Source organism: Dermacentor variabilis, chromosome 2, assembly GCF_050947875.1.
Source record: "Dermacentor variabilis isolate Ectoservices chromosome 2, ASM5094787v1, whole genome shotgun sequence".
Classification (NCBI taxonomy): Eukaryota; Metazoa; Arthropoda; class Arachnida; order Ixodida; family Ixodidae; genus Dermacentor; species Dermacentor variabilis.
Window position 1 is genome coordinate 193,025,728 of NC_134569.1, and position 12,727 is coordinate 193,038,454.

Below are 12,727 nucleotides of genomic sequence, written 5' to 3' on the forward strand. Positions count from 1 at the left end.
AGTTTACATGAACATGTCCGAATGACTGTACAGCATGCGTTCAGATTTTGTGCGTAGATGAAGTGGGCATTCAGCTAAAGCGTACTTCATGTGGTAAGAGAAAATAAGTGTGTATATGGGTGCAGTTGGCATAACATTATGATGGCAGAGGCACTGAAATATTGTAGAAGATACCTGAAGCTTGCTTCAATCGTTGCTTCGAGGTAATTGCATATGCAAGCGTGCGTCGTGCCCGCTTAATGTTGTGCGTCGACTTCAATACAGGTCGAATAGATATATATATATATATTCCGATGAAATGCATTGAGATTTTGACGGAAATGCAAAAACGCTAGTGTCGCCCTTTAGGGGCGCGTTAATTAACCCCGGGTGGTCACAATCATTCCGGAGCTCTCCATTACTGCGTCCCTCGATATTTGCAATACAGTTACGTGAGGTTCACGAACGGGGGTGGTGACGCGCCTTGCTGGTTCAAGACAAACACTGTGTCGATAACTACAATGGAGCGGCATAAAGGCAAGGTTTGGGAGCATGTTTGTCGTACTCGCAAAAGGTATATTTGTCAGTCCTACGGAGTAGCACCCTTCTTGCGGCCAGTGGAAGTGAATAGAAATATTCGTTGGTTCGACAAACTTGCAGACGTGCCCACAAAATCCCACCCGCTTATTCGACGTCTCAGAATAGGGCAGCCGTATTGACGGTATAACGTCGAGGCAGCGCAACATTGAATCAAGTGCAGTTGCAGGTGTGGATGTTGGTAGCGGATCATATTTGACAGAACCTTGTGAATGAGTTTGAACGTTTCTCAGACAAAGACAAGTTTACAGTTAAACAGCAAATTGCAGCGAACAATCCGCAGCATATCGAAAAAAGACAAAACATTGAGGAACAACATTCGCTTAGCAAAGCACCTTGTTTTCGCGCACCTCCCCTCCTACGTAACCTTACCAGTTTTAGCCTTTCCGCCACGCATCACAACTGCTGAAAACGTAAACTGCTAATTATTTAAATGCTTATTTACTATCGCCAACCACATATGCATCGGCAAAAGTTACACGAAATATGTATACCACAGACGATCGCCGACAGTGAACAATGTATATAAAACGGCTGCCTCGGAAGCACAAATATATGTACAACTAGCTATGCCAATCCTCCGTGTCAGCGTAGCGATGTGGTGTAGTGGTTGCAGCGTTCGGGTGTCACGCTGTGTACCTGGGTTTGATTCCTAGTGTGCCCATGTTCGTGCAATGTGTATCTCGATGTTTGTGTGATCATGTGACCAATTTCCAATAATGTCGTTTGAAGCTGTGTGAATAAAATCTCGCGCGAAGCACCGCTGGGCGGCGTCTGCTCATAAAAAAAATATTTTTTTAATGAAAAATGTTCGTTGGGCCGCATAATCTTGAGCCGCATAACATTTCAGCCGCCTAGTAAGCTTGACAGATTTGATCTGAATTATCGCATATAAACATTTAGCGTTATGCGTGACATCTTCCAAGCGGCTCCCTCCTGTGATTAGGATGGGGCCGTTTAAATGCGGGCCACATAGACAAGAACCGCATTAAATAGACCGCATAGTAGACCGCTTAGAATGAGTCATTTATAAGCGTCGAGATTTTGATCTACTTTCCCTGTTTTATGCGTTGTTTTAAGCCGGTATGGACTAAAAGTGTAATGTTAACCTGAGCTCATGGTGGCACGAGCTAACATTTGCACATCGCTTGGTGGGCAAGAACGTGCGTTAAATTTGCTGCACCAAACTACTTAGTTACAACAGCCTCAAGGAACATACGTCACGCATGGCATATCGCAGCGGCTTACACATAGGCCGGCAAAGAGCACGATATGGAACGTTTGCTTACTGCACACAAAATGTCAACATCCTCGCACGAGCTGTAGAGATGACGTCTAGGTTGACGTTTTGACATACGCAGCTGCCGCTGCCTTTGCGAAGAAAGGTTTGAGGAGCGACAGCATTTTCGCGGGCTCTCGTTTTGCAGGTCTACAAAATTGATTCTCGTCGTTGGGTTCCATTTTAAGGCGTATGCCTTAAGTAACTCCTACCCTGATGGCCCTAAATAAACGCATCGTCTGGTACAAAGGTACAGAAACTATTCTTACCCTTCTAAGCAGGCAAAAAAAGGAATGGCTCGTCCCTCTCATAATGCAGAGGCTACAAGCACTCATCAAAGTGAAATGTACAATGCATACATTCATTGTCATCTCACGCATCTAACGCACAGAAACATGGCGCTTATTCGAGTGATAAAAAAGACATGTAACCTTCTCAATAGCTCATACCCCCTTAAGTAAAGAAAAACTTCAATGGGTCATACCCCCAAAAGGCTGAAGCTACAGGCGCTCAGAAAAGTGAAGCGAACAGTGCATACATCGATTGCCCATACGACAGGCTGAACATCATACGTTTGAATCCCTTGCTGAGAGGATGCAACGTAAAGTCGTAGAGAAATGTCGTTGGTGCTTGTCTTACCGATCTATACGGGCGCGTGAAGCCGCAGCTAAGCGTCGAAAACGATCCGAAGAAGCGGAAGTGCGAAAGCAGCAACGCAACGATGGAAGAAGGCGCATTAAGAAGTGTGCAGGAGGCTTTCGCCTCCACATGTGACAGGAGCGTAATATGCTGCCGAATTAATTTTTATATCTTCTCGCTCCTGACGGCTGCTGCTTTTCGCTTATTGCGACAGAAAGGCATGTGATTATGTTTGCTCGTGAACTGACAAAACAGTTCGCAAAACACAAAGATTCAAAAACAACCAATGGCTTTCAAGTTCAACTGGTTCCCAGATAAGTAGCACAAGGAGTAGTGGTGTGAGCAAGGAGCCGAGGTGGCAGCTGGGATCGTAGCAGTTCGCATAGTCGTGATTTGCTGCATTTCAGGCGCGTGAGCTTTTACGTCACTTATGCCATATGCCAAGCAACGACATATCCAGGAAAGAAAGTTGCTGCCTTCATTACTAAGCATGCTGCTTCAAAAAAAAAAATGGCAGTCGACATGTGCGGCCTTCAAAAATCAGTGCCGTATTTCCGGAAAACCGGTTTCTTATAAGCAAATGCAGTGAAAATTTGTGATTGTGATTTTTTTGTACAGAAGCTCTTTCTCCAACTCGCATATAGTGACAGGTGCAACATAACGCTCTTTTCTATACACGTGCGCTCTATAAAACTCGCGCTACTAGCGCATAAACAGCATGTGCTTTCTCTGGCTGTAAGCTACATAGGGCACCGCATATTTAATGCGTCTGACGAAGAGCGGTAGGAACCAGTCGAATGTACCGATAGATTCTGCTTTATAGCGTGCATGCCACGTGCCGGAAGGCCTATTTGGTCAACGAGCAAAGTCGGTGCATTATCACTGGCCGTTGCTTCTTGTCACCGACCCTTGCAGTTATCATGAAGGAGCAATATTCGCGGCGCAGGACACTGATCCACACCAAAGTCCATCACTATCGTGCTCTGGAATTCTGCGAATTGGCTACTGGGCTCAGTAGTTTCCGTGCAACTGCAGCTGGAAGAATCAGGCGCACGCTTTCCTGACCCTAGATCACTCGCGTATACGAGGGCACTGTTTTGTTTTTTGTAATGATGATCCGACGCATACGGAAGATGTCTGTCAGGATAGTGGTTGACGCCATTTGTTGTGCTGTAAATTAGAGGTGGGCTAATATAAAATTTTAGAATACAAATGATATAGCGGTAAGTATCTAATATCAAATGGAATATCGAATTGGGTATAGAATAGCCCCAAATGCAGGCACTTTCAATAATAATTAATTAATAGTTTATTACTAGCAGTATTAATAGTAATACTAATAATAGTAATAAATATTAGTATTGTTAAGAAGAAAAAATAATTTATTCAATTTTTAGGTAATTGGGCTGCTGGCAGAGATAATTATCATCTCACTTCATTCCGCCTGGCCACATAACTTATTTGCACAGGTGGTCTTCGCGTGTCTCCCAGAGCCTAATTTTAAGAAAAGATAAGAAGCTTAATTAAGAACACCCTGTATAATGATATGGGGTTCGGAAGCTGGTCGGGTCCCAGCGCTTCCTCCTCGCCCCGGAAAAATTAAAGCTTTTCGTTTATGGATGAGGCATAGTGAACTCTGCGTATATTGTTTCTTGTTAGCAGTCTACGGAACGTGAGACACCTGAAGCAACACAATCGCAGGAGTTAGCGGTTCCCAGCAATGATCATTCACTTCACTTCGAATCATCTAAGCCAAGGTAGGTAAGAAGTTAGGAGAAGGATCTAAAGATGAGCTAATCGCTTAGGGGTAAGTACCGTCATTTGCTGGAAAAAACCATTCTTAACTTATCGAACTCGCGTGTTAAAATATAGACATTATATCTTTGGCCTTCTAAGCAATTACATAACGCAGGCAATTGCTCTGTAAGTCACACATTTATGGTTGAATTTTCAAGGAATTTGTAGCTGGCGAAGAGGCAGAAGAAGCACACCTATTCGCGTCTAAGGATCTAGTGGTGAATCGACACCGTATGACCTTGAGCTAGAGTGTACTAGAACTATTGCCTCGCGCCACCGGAACCGCCGCGCCTTGTATACCAGCGTCCCCTCCTTTGGAGAAAGTAGCGGTGGCGCTGGTTCGCACACTCTTGAAGCAAGCTCGCGTGTTACGACCTGAATTGTGTGAGTGTGCTTGTGCGAGCTCTGCCGCACACTTGTAACTCAAGTGACAAAAAAGCATTTAAATCTCTGCTAAGCACCCTGATGAATGTTTGGGTACGCTCGTACGGAACAAGGTCGCAAGGCATCGCTTCTTAAAGCTCCAAGAGATTAAGAGCGACGACTTGCGTGACAAAGAAATCTGTGTAGCCTTGACAAGCCCCCCGACGCCGATTGCTTTGTGCGTGAGCTTCATTTAGAGCCTCATTTCATCGTGAGAATCTGTGTGCACATAATTAACGAAACATAAGTTCAAGTTCAAAGAGGGAAATCATCTCTTCAACCTGACGTAGTGCTGACTATTTTGCCGAAAGTGGCTTCCTATCTAACTAAGAAAACCGCTCAACGCAGGTACTGCCAAGATTGAGTCAGCTTGCCTCTGATAATGACGGCGAAATTTGTTGCATTTAGGAGATGATATTGGAAGTAAAGCGACAGTGTGCCACAGAATTTTGATTTCAGACGCTGTACTCTCCAGCGAAACGTAATCGGGAGTTCGACGGAAGCCAGCCTGGTCGGGATGAGATATGACAAAGAAACACGTACACCGACCAAGTCTAACTTATTTAAAAGACAAGAACATTTCGACTTCCATGGGGTTTACATGTTCATAAGGGGCCGGCGTGCACTGCACACGAATGGGCACCTCTGTCTCAGGGACCACTGCGAACTTCACAATGGCATGGCTGGAAAGTCGCACACTCGCTTCTTTCAGCCCATCACGAAGAATTTTTCTAGGCTACGTTGACGATTTTTTTTTCGTAATTAAGCGCTGTGCCTTTGGAAGCTTTCGCCACGCTTCTAAACAACCCAGCAGATTCCATTCAGTTCGCGGTAGAGATGGAAACAGACCAGAAACTTCTATTTTTCGGACGTATTGGTGAAAGCAAGTAATGGTACGCTTTCTTTCAACGTTTTCAGAAAGAGTACACACACTGGTCGATACCTGAATTTTTTGTCTGTACACCCTGACGCTTCGAATAGGTCGGTAGTTGCCTCCCAGTTAGGCCATGCGAGCCGCATTTGCATGAAACCTTAATACCTAAAGTCCGACGTGCAGACAATCCGGATAGATCTTTCGCCGGGAGGTTACTTCTCTGTGTTCATGGACACTGTGGAACACCGTCTGTTCAACATTTTCCAAGCTGGCAGTGCCCGTCTGAAAAAATTCGCTTCCATTCCTAAAGTGCCAGAGATAAGCAAGGCATCATAACGCGTGCTGCGTAAATGTGACGTTGAGATGGCTTACGTTCCTGTTTGCAAACTCAGGCACGCAGTCATCGGTGGGAAGGACCAGCTACTGAAGGAAGCTTTTCCTGGCATTGTTTAGGAGATCCCCTGTGCGGATTGCGAGGGCGTCTGTATAGGGGAGACGGGCAACTTTAAACAGCGTATGCGCCAACATCGAAACAATGTGGACAAGAGAAGAGTGAGGGGCGTTTCAAGCGCTCGTTCCGCTCGGACGTGTTTTTCCGTAGCTCCGAATTTTCGCCCCGTTTGCTGGTTTTTCCCCCTCTACTGGAACTATGCTGTTTATGGACCGCTTTGGCGGTTCCTAATTACTACTGCCGCCTATCTACAAAGTCCGTCGTCATCTACACCCTCCTGCTGCGTCGTCCAACTCGAGTTCTTGCGCGGTTTCGCGAGCGCGAGTGCCCCCGCGGTACTCGCCGCGTCGGTGCGGAGCATCCAAGACGCTGTCCCTTGCGTCGAAATAGCGGAACATTACCGATGCAACTGCCATCCAAGTCAGAAGCGTCTCCTTCGTGGGCACAAGTGCAACGTGCGAAGGCGCTACCCTGAGGATGGATACCACCAACATGAAGCAGAACAACCCTGCTGTCGTGGCGCACACGTCGGCGGAGAGAACGAAGGAAGCTACTGGCCTGCCATCGGATGAAAATGTAGCTCCAGCATCCCCAAAAAGACCTCCCTCATCACAAGGCCTGCCCGCACGACCGACACCCACGTCTGCGGAGTCGCCAACGACATCGTGGTACAAAGTGGTTATCAAGCCTCGTGCTAGATATGACATGTCCACTCTGCACAACCGTATCATTCAAGCGGCCCTGGACGCCTGCCTCGAGACTTCCCAATTTCAAGGTTTCGCTCTGCACAAACCCACTAATGCGGTCTCAGTATGGGTGTCTGCAATGGCACTAGTTTATAAACACGAAGAACTGAAACAAATCCAAGTATCGGAAGAATGTGTCCTTCCAGTCCAGGCGTACCTTACCAGTGGTACCGTTTTAAGAAGTTACGTGGTTAATGGCGCTGGCCTTGACGAAGAACCCGAGAAGCTCCTGATGGAATTATCGTGTCCCACACACAAGGTCGTGGCTGCTCGCTACCTAGGCAGCGGTCGTACGTGCCTAATCACGCTTCAAAGTCCTAATTCCCCACCAGAACGTATCCTGCATTACGGATGCGTACTGCGCCCGCGTCCGTTCAAGCCTTCCGTTGTGTACTGCTACTCTTGGTTTAGACAGGGACACATGAAATCATCCTGCTCCAGCCAACCCAAGGGCGACACCATGGAGCCTGAACCGTCAGCATCGTTTAGATGCGGCCTATGCCAAACAAACGATCACGACATCACTTCCACGACGTGTCCTACGAAGTTGAAGGCCCCTAAGAAGGCTCGACAATGCCATTCTCGACAGCCAGCAAGGACTACTCGAGATCCATCAATGAAACAAGTCCCTGTGTACAACCGTTACGCCGTTCTTGACTCGCTGGAAGAGGACGCTAGCCAGGTGACAATAGCAAGTACAGCGACAAGTGATGCTGCCACTCCTACCTATAGCGCAGCTGTTAGGTCGTCCACTTCGCGACCGCAACGGGCCTCACAATCGATAGAAGACACGCCGCTTCCTTTGGCAGACGAAGAGTTCGATATCGACGCTCGCCTGGCCAACCTTGAAAAGTAAATCCAGCGTCTCAAGGAACGCCGTACAGTGCACCGGCGTCGTCGTGACGGAGCGCGGCCGTCGCATTCATCGTCGACGTCTAGTCCTGCTCATATGGCTAATCCGGCATCTGCGTCCAAACCTCTTTCACCCCAAGAACTACTGCGCTCAGTTGCGCAACACCTCCAGCATCTCACCTCGGTTCTACTGGCCAATCTTAATCTATGATGGCTGCTACGTCTTCAAGTGTGCCAGAAGGCACCTTACAGTGGAACTGTCGCGGCATCACGGGGAAGGTCGGAGAGCTGCGCCAGCGTCTCAGATATGGAAAGCTGCGTGTTTGGGCTCTGCGGCTCCAAGAATCCAACGGCCTGCCATCCAATCCAGGATTTGTGGCATACTCATCGCCTTCAATGTTGGATCGTAGGAGTGCTACGCCCAATGTCCCTTCAGGAAAGGCTGCCGCGTATGTAAGACGCACTCTTCATCAGGCTCGCGTTGATCTTTCATGGTGGTGTACTTTATGGCAAGAAGTCGTGGCTGTATTGGTTCGTCTCCAACACACGGACGTTATCATCGTTTCGTACTATGTCCGCCCCTACAGCGGTCCTGCGGCTCGGTTGTGTCTCGGCTGGTTGGCGCACCTACGACCGAAACATCCTGGTTGCCCCATTATGGTAGCAAGAGATTTTAACGCGCCCCACAACACACGGGGATACGCTCTTTCCAGTGCGCGTGGTACACGTGTGCTGGACATATTTAAGGACGCCCAATTCACTCTGCTTAATAATGTATCAGTGCCTACTCGTCGGCGTGACCACCCTCGCGCGCCGCCACACTAACCGGACTTTTCTTGGTGGCTAGCAAGGACGACCCTCTCGTGGTCATGTGAGCCCTACTGCTGGGGTAGCGACCATCATCCTACTCACCTTGGCGTATCTTCGGGCGGAACAGGCCGCCTCCACCGACTATGTCGAGTGGTGGACTGGGATCGATACAGAACGGTATCAGAAAGCAATGTATCCAACTACATGTTCGAACCGTTCCATTGTCTTAAGACGGCATTAGTTGAGGCGACACGTGCGTCATGGGATGACGAATCGCGAACCGCTCCCGATTTGCAATTTCTGCGTCTTTTGGCGTCGCGCTGCCAAGCAGAACTTTCATCAGAACGTGACCCTGCACCAAATACCCTTCGCTTAGAGGCCCAACGCCTTACTGCAGTAACTCGGCGCCATGAACACCGCTTCGAACGTGGCCCCTGGATGGACTGGTGCTCTTCTCTCGGACCTTCGTTGTCCAATGCCTCCATTTGGCGCACCTTCTGAGTAAAGGAACGTGGTCGGCGCCCTACAGAGCCCGCAGCCTGCGCCCTGTTAGCATCGGGCCAGACACCAGTAGTATTCGCAGAAACTGTCGCCCACACCTTTTTTCCGGCTTTGGACACAGCGCCACCTCCCTTCGTTGTTGAAAACTGCCTTCCCGCGGACGCAAGCACACGGCCTATGCTCTCCGACATCGAGGGTATACAAGCTGCCTTCCCTATGGTGGAATTTTTGTGGCAATAGACCTGTCGAAGCCATGCATGGCACCAGGACCGGATGGCATACCGTATGAGCTTTTTAAAAACACGGAAGGCAAGGTTCTGGAAGTTCTGTTGGGGACCATGAGCGAAGCTTGGGCTGCAGGAGTCATTACCGATTCTTGGCGGCATGCAGAAATGGTCCCTATTCCCAAATCCGTAAAACCCAAGATAATATCGCTCATATGCGCCCTATAGCACTAACCTCAACCTTAGGCAAGCTGATGGAGCGTATGCTCGCGACATCTATTACATAGTGGCTCCAGCGGTACATCATGGTATCATCCTGGCCACATCGAGTTCCGTGCTCATCTAGGTGCAGAGGATGGCCTTGCGTGCCTATCTTCTATGGTTCTCATCAGAGGCTGCTCCCGAATATTTCGCACGATTCTGGCAATGGATATTCGTAAAGCGTATGACCATGTGAGTCACGAAGCAATTGTCGGAATTCTCAATTGACTTCAGTTCCCTAGCGTGTCTGCACATTCGTCGAAGTCTTCCTGTGCGCTCGAACCTTCTCCATTCGCCTGGCTTGCCAAGCAGCAGGTCAGTTCGTCGCACATCGGCGTGTCCCACAAGGATCTGTGCTCGTACCACTCCTTTTCAGTATTGCTCTCCTTCCATTAGATTGGAAGCTAGTCACGATACATAACGCATAAACATAATGTACGCAGATGACATCACTGTCTGGTCAGTTGATCCTGAAATCTGCCACCAAGAACAAGCGCTCCAAGAGGCCCTAAACATGACGCACAACTGGTGTGCTCAGATAGGCCTTGACATTTCCAAGGGCAAGATGACGTACATGTCAGTAGCGAACAAGTATGCGCGCCGTCTACTGGCACTCCGGCCGCTTCAATTAAGTCTGGATCAGCAGCCATTACACGAGGCTTCAACTCTCCGTGTACTTGGCCTTGAAATGGATTCCTCCGGATCTGCGGGACCATGGGTCAAGAATGTAAAGCAACAGGCCGCAGAAACGATAGAGTTGATACGTGGGATTGCGAAGAAATCTGGCGGAGCGAGCACCAACATGGCTCGCCTTCTTGTCCGTTCTGTATTGCGCCCACGACTCGTCTACAGAGCCCAGTTTCATCACCTCACGAATGCACAATGGGCTCGCCTTGAGGCCATTAATAACGAAGCCATGTGGGTCCTTATGGGACAACCACGCCTCCCTCCGTTGCCAACCCTACAGGCCGAGTCCCAGCTCAACACTATCGACGAACTCGTGCACCAACTTCGATGCGTGCGCGCCCTAATGCCATCATATTTCTGCTCGGCTGCTTCACTGGCCCGGTACATGGGAGACGAAATAGACAATCCAGCATCTACGAGACCCGATGTATCTTCGTGGAAAAGGGTACTATTAAGTGACAATAAGCCTCTCGGTCGTCTGTATAGCCAAGTTCCTAGTCAGGCGAATGCCCATGTTTCCCGACTTCATCGCACCGATGGCAATCAAGACGATGCGGCTCTTGTAGCCTACACTGATGCCAGTGTTGATGGCACCATGATTCACACAGCTCTCATGTGTCCATTGACAGCAGAGGCAGGCCAGACGTACTCGTATGTTGCCAATCCTGCACCACCGGCCTACCTTGCCGAGTTTGCTGCCATACGAGACGGCTTGGCCGCGTTGCTAACTACTGTTCAAGCTGCTCGATACTCTCAACTCATCATTCGCACAGGCTCTACTCAAGCCACCCGCGGCATACGGAGGGTATATCGGTCCACTCTATTATCAGATAGCATTCACCGTGTTGCTGCCACTACGAATATCCTCATATGCGGCCTGTGGGTGCCTCGTGCAGCCCTGCCAGGTCTCCTTGAAGCAGATATGGCAACCCCCTCACAGATTACAACATACCCACTTCCACCTTTTCTGAAGACGCCTGTGGACGACTGATCCGCCTGGAAAAGGAAAGCTCCGACGGACCACACGAGCTCTCATACCTCCGTGTGGGTCAGACCCCCCTGGTGGGTTAACCCACCGAGTGGAGGTTACGTTAACGAGGCAACGTGTCAGGGTCGCGCTCACCCCGTCTGTGACCGCTCTTTGGCCACAACAGTACCATGGTCCTTACGGCACAGCGGGCCCATTTTGCAACACAGAAATCCAGAATCGGACAGTGACACACCTATATGGGACGTGCCCAGGACTTCATCTAAGCCGTCTCCGCCACCTCAGGGCAACAGTCCTTGGGCCTGGCCGCCCATCCGACCTTGATCATTGGATTCATGGACCACATCATCGTTCACTCCTAGATATATTGCATGAGTCCAATCTGTTCGTCTATTTTTAACATATTTTGGATTATGCCTAAGGGCGTGCTTTCGAATTAAAAAAAAGAGAGAAAAGTGGCTTCAAATGCTTTGGCAGAGCACGCGGCAACGACGACGCACAACATTCACTGAATGAAGTCTAGTCTAATCGGCAAGCAGAGAAACTGGAAGTCACGTCTGTACCTGGAGTCACTCGAGATACAATCTACAGAACACGCGCTCAATTGAAACAAAGGAACCCTCCCATGTCTAACGTAGGATGCTTGCGCTACATGCTAATACATATTTAAGTAGGCAGTTCAACCTGTCTCTCCCCATTGCGAGCATGGATCCGTGTGGAAGTCAAAATGTGTTGTCTTTTAAATAAGCTTTACTTGTTCGGTGTGCGTCTATGTCATCTCCAGGGAAACGTAAGAAATTAAGCCCGTGAAAGAAAGAGACGGAAGGACGCATATATTTGTAAATCTGCTGTAAAAACATATATCTCAGTTGAGGGAACTGCATCTGATAGAGCATCTCAAGCGAACAAATGTGATATATAAATCTGCAGCTTTGAAGAAATATTTACAGTGTTTGCGGAGATATTGCAAAATTACTTCTCCGAAATTATGGGTGTACTTCCGAGCAGCGTATAATACATCAATTTTGTCACTGTTGAAATTGCAGTGGGTATATTGGAGCTGATATATTTGTGACATTTTTCCTTAGTATTGAGTTTAATTTAATGCTTGCTTTGTTTGGGTTACATGATATTTGTATAAAAAAGATTGACAAAGTTAAAAAAAGAATCGCAGTTTCATCCTAAAGGCGAACCATCGAATACGACAGGAAATTAAAGGCAGCTATACGAAATATGACTAGTGGTATTATCGGCAGTATTTTGAAAACATTTGCTTACTCACATAATTAACAAGCGATGTGTTTCCGGGCACCAGCAAACATGAACACATGAACACATGACACTTGATGAACCCGGACACTCGCAGTCAAAACACTGGTGTGAGCAAGCGCCGTAGGAGCAGCGAGCGAACTGACCTTCAACGGCCTATCGCTTAAAGGAAGACTGAAGGCAAACACTAAGTCGACGTGGACTGTTCAAATAGCACTCCAGAAACCTCGAAACGCTTGCTTCGTGCCAAGAAAAGACTTAGTTTACGAGAAAATAGCAATTAATATTTCGTGCACCACAACCGGACGATTGGTGACGCTGCTTACGCCATCACCACCCTTTGCGCCATC

The 12,727-nt window shown here is 48.3% G+C and overlaps 1 protein-coding gene across 3 annotated transcripts in view; it reads right to left on the reverse strand.

Moving 5' to 3' along the window:
- Positions 1-12,440, reverse strand: part of LOC142573015 (galactosylceramide sulfotransferase-like) — a 107,787-nt gene extending 95,347 nt beyond the window's left edge. For all 3 annotated transcript variants that reach the window (XM_075682507.1, XM_075682508.1, XM_075682505.1), the window contains exon 1: positions 12,391-12,440. The gene's annotated coding sequence lies outside the window, so the exon portion shown is untranslated. The remainder of the gene's footprint in view (positions 1-12,390) is intronic.
- Between the last annotated feature and the right edge of the window lie 287 nt (positions 12,441-12,727).